A 15,121-nucleotide genomic window follows, 5' to 3' on the forward strand; every position below is an offset into this window, starting at 1 on the left:
TTGTTTTAGACTTTAGCTGCCAAACAAATTGGTGAAACAGTAAGAGAATAAACACATAGTAGCAGTAAGACAACAGTTTTACTGTAAAGTTCAACCAGATCCTTATTGGAAAAGAAAATATATCTGTATATATATATATATATATATATTGCATAGACTATAGCACGGCAAGAAAGAGACCATTCGGCCCATTTGGGTAAATCAGTGTCTCCGGGATTCCCTGTTTTACTACAACAACAATAACAACATTATCTATATTTGTACACTACATGGAATTGCATCGAATGTACAGCAGAGAGACAGGGTCCTTTCGGCCCGCCTGGGTAAGGAAATATCCCACAGAGTTCCCACAGTGAGCAAGTGATCCCAAAGTGCAACCAGTGAGAGTGCCCCATTGATCCACAGTGTCCCAGTGACCCACAGTTCACCCAGTGATCCCACAGTGATCGCAGAGTGACCCAGTGATCCTACAGTGCATCCAGTGATCCAAAGTGTCCCAGTGATCCCAGAGTGTCCCAGTAATCCCAGAGTGTCCCAGTGCTCTCAAAGTGATCCCAATGATCCCACAGTGCAGCCAGTGTTCTCACAGTGCACCCAGTGATTGCACGGAGCACCCAGAGGTCCCAGGATCCAAACTGCATTTGTGTAAAAGTTGCAGAGACTTTCTTTGTACATATTTATATCAATATATATATATATATATATATATGTACAAAATATTTATATATTACATAGAATGGGTAAAGTAATTTCTCCGGTAACGCCACGAAGCTGAAACAAAATGGTGCCAGTAAGGCGGCCATCTTAAATAAAATGGAGGCCATTGTCCCAGTGATCCCTCAGTCAGCCAATAATTCCACGATGATCCACTGATCCCACAGTGTCACAGTAATCCCACAATGTCACAGTGAACCTGAAGTGTCCTAGTAATCCTACAGCAACCCGTGATCCCACAGTGCTCCCAGTGATCCCACAGTGACCCAGGCAAATCTCACGTGAGCCACATTGAGTGCAGCCTGTGGTGAAGGCCTCGGTCAGTTCGCTGTGGAGAGAAAGCCTCTTGTCCAAGGATTCATCCTCCTCCCAAAAATTGTCTTTCCACATCTTCATGTTACAGCATTTCCACAAAAAAATATCCGCTGTAGGGAGAGAGATGGTGAAAAGCAATTGATTAAAAACAAAGCAAGTGATTGAAAAGGCACAGCAAGAGCCCAGAGCTCCCTCACACTCACTCACACATACACATTCACACTCACTCACTCACTCCATTACACAGGCAGGCAATCTCTCAGCAAACACCACTGACAAACAAAATCCCCAGTTACAAAGCAGAGAATCAAAAGAAAAGAGAGAAATGTTGTGAGAGAGAGAGAGACAGAAAGATGCTCGGGCAGACTGAACAGCACAAGTTGCTTCTCTCTCTCCAATACAAGTTTGCACGGTTTTCATCTCCTGCTTTGCCACTCACTCCCTCACTCACCCACTCCCCCTCACCCCTCCCCTAAAAAGTGCTGGTCTGTCAGCCTGTCCTAGTTCGTGTTTGCTGCTGGGTCCAAATTGCCCCTGTGCTCATTTTCTCTTCTGTTTCTGGAGCAGGGGACAAAAAGCCCGGGCATTTTTTGCTACTTCACCCTTTATGCTGCAGTTTGCAAAGGTGAACGAACTTTCCCTTTGCTCTTTTCTCTTGTTTTAATTCGCAGTGGATAAAAAGCCTATAGTTTGTATTCAACTTACAGTTTGTGGCTTTTTCCAATCAGCCAAAGAGTTCAAATAAATTCATGACATATAAAAGAGCCAAAGCGAAAAAGTTTTTTAAAAAACCTAATACACAGCATGATCCCTCACTCAGTTACAGGGTCAATCACTCAGCAACATTCATTTACACGGAAACAAAGCCCAGTTTATAAAGGAGAAGAATCTAAAGAGTAAAAGATTGAGAGACAATCTTTGTCGACAACAACAACTTGTATTTATATATTACAGCAACTGCTATAACATCAATTTGTTTATATATTAGTATATGTGTATTATTACAACTACTGTTACAAAGCTTCCATAAGGGCAGTTGGGGAAAAGCAGAGCGGGAAATGGGACTAATTGGATAGCGCTTTCAAAGAGCTGGCACAGGCACAATGGGCTGAATGGCCTCCTCTTGCACCGTACCTTCAATGAAACCATGAACAACATCTTCAACGCCGTGAACGTGAAAAAAAATGGCCACCAGTCAGGCGGCAATCCTACTCAGCAGTAAGGCGGCCAACTTACTTGGAGGGCAAGATGGTTATATTGAGAAAATTGGCCGCCATGAAGCTTAAAGAAAATTGCCGGCCTGATCCTTGAACTAAATGGCCGTCAATAGGGCATCCATCTGACTGAGTGGTAAGGCAGCCATCTAACTGAGGGACAAGGCCGCAATGAATTTTAATCAATATGGTCCCTCTGACCTTGAATCTAAATGGTCACCAGTAAGACAGCCATCTTACTGAGGGACAAGGAGAAGCTTGTTCTGGTGAGAGATACGGAAAGGGTTAATTTGCTGTCCCTGTTAAATCACTGTTGCATTACAGTTAAAGATACAAACTGAGTGAAAATCGCACTGGCTGGTGTTTAACACAAAGACAGCGGTTCAGTGAGGGAATTAAACACCAAATGTGAACTTCGGCAAAAAAAAGATTAACATTTGGTTATTTGGACGTAATGGTTCAACAAAAGGAGAGAGCAGACATTCGGAGGAAAGGTCCGATTAGCCATTTTGTGTAGAGAATGCAATTCTAGCTTCTATTAAATAAATCAGAGTAAAATTGGACTCAATCTGAATGTCGTTCTGATCTGGGATTTAATTCATTTCTCCATTATTCATATTTTTCTTCAATCTGAAACAATAACAGTATTTGTAACAGAAACAGAACAGGAGAGTGCTGCGGGACCCTGTCCAGTATATTATCACTGCAGCAGAGGTAAAGCTACAGTGTGATTTATTAGAGAATCCGGCAGCTCGCTGGGAAAGTTACACATGGTCCAGATGGAGGAGCAAAAAGGTGCAAAGTGGTTTTTACTTTAATTTGGGGCAATTAATTTTTATCTCCACGATGCTCTTTTTCCTAAACAAACTTTAGGCACAAACTATGGCTTTATAACGAAAACAATCATTTATTATTAATTCAATAGAAAAAGAAATGACATTAGAATTTAAACAACACCTTGGGTTTATGTCCGATTTAGAATTGCTTTAACAAAAATAAAACAACACATTCTCAATTCTCAAAATGCATAACCGTTTGGAAATCAAATGTCTATCTTAGAGTTAGTCCATAACGAAAGTTATGTACTGATGGTTGGCTCAAGCTTGCCGAGAAGATTCCAGGTATTTTGATGGATACCGTTGTCGTGTCGCGTGACTTTTTCTTATATCCAGGTCATCTTCTTCACAGGCAATCTATAAACCAGCATCGAGGCATCAAGCTGGGAGGCAGCGAGCAGTCAGGAAGATTCCAGGTGAGGTGGTGCTGCCAGGAAGCGAAAAGTGAGGTTGGAGCAGTTATGGTGGATCTGTGTCTAACTCCACTCAACTTCTGCCCAGCTTTTAAAGACCGTTTCTACACAGAACAACACCTCTGGGACGCTGGCTTGTCAACAATAGGTTCCTAAAAATACAACCCACGATTGATTGACACTTCACTTGTTTTCTCTCAGTGTCCACAACGTAACCAAGTTAAGTCGGCAGGAGTTCAAACGACCTCTAGCCCCCCTGGAATCGTTATTATTGCTATGGTGATCTATCCTCTGCTGTCTGATCTTTTACAATGTGTCATTAACAATCCTTTCAACAGCCCTTCCACCTTTTAATCGTCACTTTCCTTCAGACATGATGAAGCCGATTTAGTCTCAGGCTTTCGTTTATCGTATGATTATTTACTACACAGAGCAGCTGGGAAACTCCTGCAGTAAGCAACGGTCAGGGTCAGGTACACAAGACTGAGTGACTTTATTCTGCAGCCTCCAGGCATCATCTTTAGAAATGTCAAAATTAAATCCACAAGAGTGTTACCCCAGAACAAACATGAACTGTCTGGCCTGCTTCATCTGCTGCTGTTCTGCTGGTCAGCACTCTCACACATTCCAGGCTGATTACACAGTTTCTTTGTTTATTTAATGCTTTCTGAGACCTATTTTCACTCCCGTCTCTACCCTCCTGTCACTTTATATGTTTGTCCATGTTTCACCCTGTCTGTTCTCTTTTTATATGGTTGATCTCTGTTTATTTTCTGAGTGTTTTTCTATCTTGTTATTTCCACTTCTACTGTAATTTCAGTCTCTGTCGCTGTTTATCTCTCGATCTTTTTCTGTTACTCTTAGTTTTTATCTGTACGCCTCCCTTTCTCTCTCTCTCGGTCTGTTTGTCGCTGCCTATATCCTCTCTCTGCCTTCTCTGTCTTTTTTCCCATCTGCCTCCCTGTCTCTCTCGCTCGTTCTCTCTCGTTCTCTCTCTCTCTCTCTCTCTCTCTCTGACTTCATCTGTCTTTTTATCTTTCCACCTCTCTCTCCGTATCCTTCTCTCTCTTTCTGTTTTCCTCTGTCTATCTCTGTCTTTGTTTCTCCCTGTGGATCTACTTTTCCCTTTTATTTCTCTCTATTTCTTGCTGCTTCCCTTTTCATCTGTCTTTATTTCATTCTGTCTGTTTCTCACTCTCTCCAGCTCTGCTTCTGTTTACTTCTTTCTCTCTGTTTCTAGTTTACTTTTCGATCTCTTCTTTGCATCTGTTTCTGTATTTCATTGCATTTCTTTCAATATCTGTTTTAATCTTTGTATTTCTCCCCCTCTCCTGTTTTCTATTAGTCTCCATGCTTTCTATTCCACTTTCTCTCTTTCTGTTACTGTCTCTTTATGTCTTACACTCCCCTGCTCTGCCTCTCCCTCAGTCTCTAGTTATTTTAAATGGATTTCCTCCGTCTATTTACCTCTCCGTTTCTATCACGTTGTAATTCTTTATCAATGTCTCTCGTTCGTTCCATCCATGTCTGCTTTCTCTCTCTCTCTCATAATATATGTGCTTTCTTTCTGTCTTTATTTTTCTCTCCTGTCTTAATAACTCTCTCTTTATTTCTCTGCATCGCTGAATAACTCTGTCTCTGCCCTTATTTATTACGATCTCTCTCACATTCTCTGCCTTTTATGTGAATCTGTCTTAATTTTCTGCGCTTTTTAAATCGTTACATGTTTTTTGTCCGTGTGCCTCTCTCCGTCTGTCTCTCTCCATCTCTCTGTCGTTCTCGCTCTGTCTGACCCTCTCTGTCTGTCTCACTCTCTCTGTCTGCCTCTTTCTGTCTGTCTTCTCCCTCTGTCTTTCGCTCTCTCTGTCTCTCTCTGTCTTTCTTTCTCTCTGTCTCTCTCTCTATCGGTCTCGCTCTGTCTGTCTCTCGCTGTCTGCCTCTCTCTCGCTCTGTCTCACTCGCTCTGTCTGCCTCTCTCTGGCTCTGTCTCTCTCTCTATCTCTCTCTGACTGTCTCTCTCTCTCTCTTTCTGTCTCTCGCTCTATGTCTCTCCCTCTCTGCTCTCTCTCCCTTTCTCCCTCTCCATTTATATGGAGTGCGCAAATTCCAATTAGACCCTAAACAGCTACTTTAATTCCCAGCTTTGCCCATTTATCGGGGTGGTGATTTAATTCAAGTCCAGCTGAGCTCCTTCGTGCTGACATTTCGAGCAAAAATTCAAGTGTCGTCTGTGGAGTAAATGCTGTCTCAATTGGTCAGATTATCAATACAATATAACATCAGAATCAGATTTCACATCATTTCAGGACTCTGTGCTGATAATATAAAATATAATTTCTATCCGCTGGGAAGTGTAGGGGATGGAGAATGAAATGGGATTTAGTTCTAGTGCTTGAAACCCTTCAGCTCTTTCTATCGTTTCATTTATTTAACAATTAGATTGAGTGGGTATTTCACCCCGTTCTTCAGCTCTTCTCTGAATTTAGTCTGGGTCAGGACATAAATACACGTGTTTGTGCACGAACTGAGAAGCTGCAGCATCTTTGATGAGTGATTTGTGATATAACAAGGGTCAGTGTGAGAGTAAAATGACCGAATGTCTGCAATTCACATGTAAATGTAAAAGACAACCTGTGTCAGCCACAACAGTATAAAACTGCCCGATATACTGAAGAGTAAAATGATGGATTTCTTTCGGTTCTCCATCTCTGCATCACTTTGATTCTCTCCATTGCTGCGGCCCCGGAGTCCCCTGCGGACTAGACTGGACACTAAAATACGCCTGACAGTCAGAACATTGAACAGAAAAATCAGACAGACCGGGAGACAAGGGGTTAAAATGAGGTGAAACATGTCAAATGCGGCCCATGCGGGGGAAGTACGGAAGCTCGGTTTACCCACACAAAATCAGGGAACATTATCAATTATAAATTGAGGTTCATATATAAAGTACGTGGGGACACTTTCTAAACAGCCCAGCATACTCACTGTTCCCAGATCCACAGCCGCCGTTCTCTCGGTGCAATATTTAGTTTTCAGCTTCTCGCAACAAATGGCCACAAATCGATCAAAGGTGAAAGCGACTGTGAGCCAGACAGAAACCACCGTGGTTGCAAAACCCAAGAACCTAATAAAGCTGCACACAGGAGTAATGTCCAGGAATGACCGTGGGAAATACATCACATTAATCACCGTCAATATCGGACCAGTGATAACGACCAGGAGATCGGCCACTGCCATTCCCACCAGGTAGCGACTGATACATTTGGAGAGACCGCACTTTCCTCGGGACAGGATCACAATCGCCACCAAGTTAACTGTAAGAGAGAGAAAAGGAAGCAGAGAAATTACTGATCAGACCTGGAGCCAAAGCAGCAGTTTGAGAGGATCTGGGGTGAAATTTCCCGCTTTGTTGCTGCATCGAAGGGTGGAAAGTGATTCATTGACCTGGGCAGCGCTTTCGGGCAGAGAGATGTTTTTTTTTTAAACACAATGATCAATAACGAATTGGGAGATGAATACAGGAAATGAATAAAGTGAGCACCGAATCCAATGGAAGGGCTGCGTGAGGGCACAGTGCGGTGGGGAAGGGAGAAAGGGTTTTGAACACCGGCAATCCATCGGATTAAAGCCGCATTTGGGTTCCAAACGGACGGGGAAGGAGAAGGAAAGGTGAGGAAGTTGAGGGGACAGGGGAAGAAGCAGCTTGTGTGTTGCTCTGGTTTAATAGAGTCGACAGTGAGTGAGATTGGGAAGGAGTCCAGGAAAAGAGTAGTGTAGATGAACGTATGCGGGCTGGAGGTGAGTGAGGAGCAGATGGTTTGGGAAAACGGACAAACTGAAGGAACCGACGAGGAGACAGAGGATTCATTGCAGTGGGAGGATAGGCTGGGATTCACAGGGAGAGACTGCAGCAGAGTGTTATATGAAATCTAATCTATCGCTCCCACGAACACAATCCAACTAATACATTCAACAGTTCATTTATGTGGTTATTGGTGTCGGGGAACATGTGTTGGGTATAAAATGTCCAAAATAAATTTAATTTGCACATTCAATTAAACTTAAAATGAAAATAATTAATCAAATCAACCACGTTGTTTATTGAATTCAGGCTAGCTTTAAAAATACAGAATCCGAATATTTCATTATGATCAAGAAATTACTGATTCTATCATTTAAGCAAATTCTAATTATGTTTAGTGTCAAGTTGGAAAACAAGGAACATTCACAAAAACAGACTGAGGACCTGAGGGATATAAACATGAGGAGCGAGTCCCACAATAAAAACTCACCCAAACTGACCGCATCATAATAACACCTTCAAATCACATTTTCTCTGTTTAATTGTACTGGAAGTTTCAGCAGTTCATTCTGATGAATTATTCACACAACAGCCTCTCGCTTTCCCTCTCAATCGCCCTCTCTATCACTCACTCTACACTCTTTCCAAAGTAGATTTTCATATCCGATTAAATCCTATCATCCTGTGCCTGCATTCTGTTCACCAGCCCCGGGTTCCACCGATCCTATTTTCAGTGTCAATTTGTTAAATAGTGAAGCCTCTGTGGAATCGTTTAAAATTTCTACCGATCATCCAATTCTCCACCTGTTCACCTACACTGTTCACTTCCTCTGCAAATCATGGAATAAACAGAATCAAATGCCTCTCCCAGGCAGATCTCACAATAATTGAGATTCCTTCTCCTGTAATTATGAAGTGAAGTGATAGATGGCGGGATTGTTCAATTAACAAAACACCAAAATTACACGTATAATCTACAGAAGGGTTCTGATTCCAACAGGGACAGTGCAAACTGAGACAACATAACATCAAAACATTTCATTTCACAGCGAAGTCCAGTGACAGTCAGTGAATTCATCCATGTGAAGCAGAGAAGGAGATGTGAAAGAATGAGCAGAAAACTCAGTTCAGGAACCAGACATCTGAAGCGGCGTCAGATACACACATAATGAAATAATGTTTCATAACAGTGATCACCAATAAATACCCCACTGACCTGGCCCAACACCCATACCCCACTGACCTGGCCCCACATCCTACCCCACTGACCTAGCCCAACACCCATGCCCCACTGACCAGGCCCCACATCCTACCCCACTGACCTGGCCCCTCACGCATACCCCACTGACCTGGCCCCACACCATTACCTCACCAAACTGGACGCACACACACACACCGCACTGACCTGGACCCACACCCATACCCACCGACCTGGCCCCACAACCACACCCCACTGACCCGGCCCTACACACATACCCCACTGACCCGGCGCCACACCCATACCACTCTGAACCGGCCCCACACTCATACCGCACTTACCTGGCCTCATACCCATATTCAACTGACCTGGCCCCACACCCATACACACTGACACGACTCCGCGCCCATACACCACTGATCCGGACACGCTCCCATAAATCACTGACCCGGCCGCACACCCATACCCACTGAACCGGCCCCACACCCATACCACACTGACGTGGCCCCACCCTTACCTCACCAACCTAGCCCCACACACAGACACACCGCACTGACCTAGCCCCACACACATACCCCACCTCCCTGGCCCCACACCCATACCCCACTTACCGGGCCACGCGCTCAAACCTCACTGACCCGAACCCACACCCACACCACATTGACCTGGCCCCACAACCTACCCCACCGACCTGGCCCAACACCCATACCACATTGACCTGGCCCAACACCCATACCCCACCGACCTAGCCACACACACCAACACCCCACTGCCTTGGCCTCACACACATACCCCACTGACCTGACCCCACACCGATATCGCACTGACCTCGCCCCACACATGTATCCCACTGACCTGGCCCCACACCCATACCCCACTGACGTGGCCCCACACCCATACCTCACTGACCTGGCCCCACACCCATACCCCAATGACCTGGCCCCACACCCATACCCAGTGACCTGGCCCCACACCCATACCCCACTGACCTGGCCCCACACCCATAACCCACTGACCTGGCCCCACACCCATACCCCACTGACCTGGCCCGACACCCATACGCCACTGACCTGGCCCCACACCCTACCCCACCGACCTGGCCCCACACCCGTACCCCACTGACCTGGCCCCACACCCTTACCTCACCAAACTGGCTCCACACATACACCGCACTGACCCGGCACCACACCCATACCCTCTGACCCGGCGCCACACCCTTACCCTCTGACCCGGCCCCACACCCATACCACACTGACGTGGCCCCACACACCAACACCCCACTGCCTTGGCCTCACACACATACCCCACTGACCTGTCCCCACACCGACACCGCACTGACCTGGCCCCACACCCATACCACACCTCCCTGGCCGCACACCCATGCCCCACTGACCGGGCCACGCGCCCATACCTCACATACCCCATTGAGCTGGCCCAACACCCATACAACACTGACCTGGCCCTACACCCATACCCCACTGACCTGGTCCGACACCCTACCCCATTGACCTGGCCCCACAACCTCCCCCATCGACCTGGCCACACACCCTACCCTACCGACCTGGCCCAACACCCATACCCCACTGACCTGTCCCCACACCGACACCGCACTGACCTGGCCCCACACCCGTATCCCAATGACCTGGTCCCAAAGCCATACCCCACTGACCGGGCCACGCGCCCATACCCAACTGATCTGGCCCCACACCCATACCTCCTGACACGGCCCAGACACATACCCCACTAACCAGGCCCCACACCTATACCCAACTGACCCGGCCCCACACCCATTACTCACTGACCCGGCCCCACACCCATACCCAACTAACCCGGCCCCAGACACAAACCCCTCTGTTCTGGCCCCACACACATACCTCACTAAACCGGCCCCACACACATACCTCACTAACCCGGCACCGCACCCATACCTCACTGACTCGGCCCCACACCCGTACCGCTCTGACCCGGCCCCACACCCATACCGCACTGATCTGGCCCAATAACCATATGTCACTGACCTAGCCCCACACCTGTACCCCTCTGATCCGGACCCTTGCCCATACCCCACTGACCTGGCCCCACACCCATACCCCACTGACCTGGCCCAACACCCATACCCCACTGACCTGTCCCCACACTGACACCGCACTGACCTGGCCCCACAGCCATATCCCACTGACCTGGCCCCACACCCATACACTACTGACCCGGTCTCGTGCCCATACCCCACTGACCCGACCCCACACCCACAACACACTGACCCGGCCTTGCGCCCATACCCCACTGAGCCGGCCCCACACCCACACCGCACTGACCTGGCCCCACACCCATACCCCCTGACACGGCCCAGACACATACCCCACTAACCAGGCCCCACATACATACCCATCTGACCCGGCCCCACACCCATAACTCACTGACCTGGCCCCACACACACACCTCACTGCCCCGGCCCCACACACATACCTCTCTGCTCCTGCGCCACACCCATACCCCTCTGACCCGGCCCCACACCCATAACCTTCTGACCCGGCCCCACACCCATACCCCACTGACCTGGCCCCATACCCATATCCCACTGAACTGGCCCTATACCTGTATCCCACTGATCCTTACCCGTGTCCATATCCCACTGACCGGACCAGGCGCCCATACCCCACTGACCCGGCCACACACCCACACCCCACTGACCTGGCCGCACACTCATACCCCCTGACACGGCCCAGGCATATACCCCACTGATCAGGCCCCACACCCATACCCATCTGACCAGGCCACAGACCAATACTTCACTGGCCCCACACCCATACCCCACTGGCTCGAACCCACACCCATACCCCATTGACCCGGCCCCAGACCCATACCACTCTGAACTGGCCCCACACTCATAGACCTCTGACCCGGCCCGACATCCACAGCCCACTGACCACGCCCCACACCCAGACCCCACTGACCCGGCCCCACACCCCACTGACCCGGCCCCACACCACACCCCGCCGACCGGTCCCCACACCCGCACACCACTGACCCGGCCCCGCACCCCACTGACCCGGCCCCACACCCACACACCACTGACCCGGCCCGACACCCACACCCCACTGACCCGGCCCCACACCCACACCCCACTGACCCGGCCCGACACCCACACCGGACTGACCCGGCCCGACACCCACACCCCACTGACCCGGCCCCACACCCACACCCCACTGACCCGGCCCCACACCCACACTCCACTGAACCGGCCCCACACACACACCCCACTGACCACGCCCCACACCCAGAACTCACTGACCCGGCCCCACACACAAACACCACTGACCCGGACCCACACCACACTGACCCGACCCCACACCCACACCTAGACACCACTGACAGGGAGCAAGAGGTTATTCTACAAGTTTAATTTCTGAATTATGAAGTTTGATGTGTAACAGGAAGTGAATGTGACAGGAGACGAGTGCAGCATTAAGTGTGACACTTACAGGAAGTGTGCGTTAGAAATAAGACTTTTATTTCATCACTAGTGCATCTCGATGGCCTTGCTCATACTGGGCCAGATGAACTGGAATGTGTTCTCACTGTTTGTTGAAACAGGCCAGAATGGGAGGCGGACATGTGTGAATGTTCACTATAATACCAGCAGTGCTGGGAGGACTGAATAACTCGTGGAATAATAATCTCCATTAAATAAGTATTCACACAGGAGTTATCAATTTCAGAAAAGTATTATTAAACCATGGCAACAGAAAGTCTTATGAATTGTACATATCTGCACAACCTACTGCTGTACTTTAATATTATTTTTCTGGATTAATAACAACTCTTCAAATTTTTTAATCGTATCTACTCCTGGTATGCCGAATACATAGATATGAGTTTATACTGAATGTTTCATGGTCTGAATATATCGATAGGAGTTTACACTGAACGTGTCATGGTCTGAATATATAGATAGGACTTTTCACTGAATGTTTCATGGTCTGAATATATAGATAAGAGTTTACACTGAATGTTTCATGGTCTTTCGGATATAAGTTGGAACCAACGCCTCTTGTACTGAGATCTGACAGATTGTTACCCTGGCAATAGAGGAACTCACTCAACCAAAGTTACTGAAAAGGACATAACAAAAACACCATCACGTGTTTGGAGTTTCGGAAAGACGAAGATTAACCCTGAACATTCAGACAATTTTTCGAACCATGAAGCTGCGATTCCAGCAACGGATTTTTTACACCACAAGAACTGATATTGGGGCTTTACTGAATTCACTATCAGTTCCAGCTCGACAGAACATTAAGCAGCACCGCATCCACAGAAGGACTTCGATAAAACAGTCACATTGTTAAAAGCAGACACCGCCTGCTCTCAAAATCTGATTGTCTTAAACCATCTAAACCTGTAACTGTTAACATTTAAATTACTGAAACATCTGATCGTCACATTCTTTGTACATCTGGAATGTTACAAAATTTGGATAAACGACATTTCTGGAAACTCCAGTTAGTGTTTAAGATGGTGTTTATATTTTCTACTAAAAGCAGACCCCATAATAATCAGGTAATTGTGATGAAAGAGCACAGAAATGAATCTGAATTATATCGGGACAAACATCACTCTCAGTTTAATAAAACGACCCCTCGGCCGAGCCCGAGAGCTGGATCATGTGATCACCCAGAACATTTATTCTGACAACACACAGAATAATCAATCGGAAGAAATTTTACAAATCATTATTAGAATACGATTTACGTATCATTTTATCACCAGTTTATATTTAAGTGATAATCATTTAATTCAACTTCAATTGTGAAATCCAGAAATAGATTTACTGATGGGAAATAACATTAAGTTAAACCCAGTATCCAGTTCAGAATTGTAAGATGATTGATTTTGATAGTTGGATATGAAGTATATTTGAATTCAGTTACACTGTCTGGTACAACATTAACACACAGTGTAATATCGATATTATGGGGGTCATAAAGGTGGGTTGTTTCCGAGTTGGAACTGGGGGCGGAGACACTGTATATCTGCTGGGCTTTGCCTCAGACTGGAGTCACCTCTTAGATCAAACCCCTTTTCTCTAAAACACACACAAGATTAATTTGTGACTGTGTGTTTTGAGACAGACACTGATCTCACTTCACATTACATTGCACGGCCTCATGCTGAATAATTGTCCTCGGTGATTAGACTCTCCCAGTCTCATTCTCACAATTTCCCCCCGAAGCTTTGTGGACTGTCTACAGGACCAGTGTTTATCTGAAGAAATGGGACTTTCTCTTACATTACTCCCCAGTCGATCTATGGAAGCTCTTTGAATCGGAAGGGTTCTCTCTGGTTGCTGCTCTCACAATCCTGTGCTGGTTCACCTGCTGTTGTTCCTCAGTCTCCAATCCCTGTTTACTTCCAGCTGTGGACTTTACTGAATCACTCCGTCATTCACCGGGAGATCTAATTCTGGAAGGGCAGAAAATGAGACCAATACTGACGGTGTGGATGAGAATCTAATCGATAATTTCCCTCGCTACAGAAATTTATGTCCCTCACTGAATCCGCCCCTTCCATTGGTTCAAAACAAATGATTGATACCCCCACCCGCCAATCAGGGCCTGTTCCCACTCACAGAACCGCCCCCACATGTTTTGAACTGACAGAAAGGGCGGAAGTCACTCTCATATGAGAATCTCTATTGGAGTTTTTTGCAGATGTAAATTCGCAGGGTAGATGAAGGGGATCCAGTGGAGGTTGTATATTTGGATTTTCAAAATGCATTCGATAATTTGCCACATAAAAGGTTGTTACACAAGATAAGTGCTCATGTGATTGGGGGTAATATATCAGCATGGATTGAGGATTGATTAACGGACAGAAAACAGAGAGTGGGGATAAACGGGTCATTTTCAGGTTGGCAGGCTCTAACTAGTGGAGTTGCACAAGGATCAGTGCTTGGGCCTCAGCTATTTACAATCTATATTCATGACTTAGATGAAGACACCGAATGTAATGTATCCAAGTTTGCTGACGATACAAAGCTAGGTGGGAAAGTAAGCTTTGAGGAGGACATAAAGAGTCTGCAAAGGGGAATAGACAGGTTTAGTGAGTGGGTAAGAAGGTGGCAAATGGAGCATAATGTGGTGAAATGTGATGTTATTCACTTTAGTGGGAAGAATAGAAAAACAGAATATTTTAAATGTTGAGAAACAATTACATTTTAGCGTTCAGAGAGATCTGTGCGTCCTGGTACAAGAAACACAGAAAGTTAACATGCAGGTACAGAAAATAAATATTAAGGCAAATGGCATGTTGGCCTTTATTGCATGGGAGCTGGAGTCTCAGAGTAAAGAAGCTTTCCTACAATTGTACTGAGCTTTGGTGAGACCTCACCTGGAGTATTGTTTACAGTTTTGTTCTCCTTATCGAAGAAAGGGTATACTTGCCTTACAGGCGGTGCAACGAAGGTTTACTAGATTGATTTCTGGGATGAGGGGGTCTTTCTATGAGGACAGATCAAGTAGAATGGGCCTATACAGTCTGGAGTTTAGAAGAATGAGAGGTGATGTTTTTGAATCATGTACAATTCTAAGGGCTTGAGAGGGTCGATGCTGAGAGGTTGTTTCCCT

General features: G+C 46.6%; 1 long non-coding RNA gene across 1 annotated transcript; it reads right to left on the reverse strand.

The window, feature by feature from the left end:
* Window positions 1-1,946: 1,946 nt before the first annotated feature.
* LOC137313358 (uncharacterized) lies at window positions 1,947-14,026 on the reverse strand. The gene is made up of 3 exons (XR_010961033.1): window positions 13,786-14,026; window positions 6,481-6,809; window positions 1,947-3,644 (listed from the first exon to the last, which is right to left on the reverse strand). It is a non-coding gene; the product is annotated as an uncharacterized lncRNA (long non-coding RNA).
* Window positions 14,027-15,121: the final 1,095 nt, after the last annotated feature.

This window comes from Heptranchias perlo, unplaced genomic scaffold (assembly GCF_035084215.1).
Source record: "Heptranchias perlo isolate sHepPer1 unplaced genomic scaffold, sHepPer1.hap1 HAP1_SCAFFOLD_47, whole genome shotgun sequence".
Lineage (NCBI taxonomy): Eukaryota > Metazoa > Chordata > Chondrichthyes > Hexanchiformes > Hexanchidae > Heptranchias > Heptranchias perlo.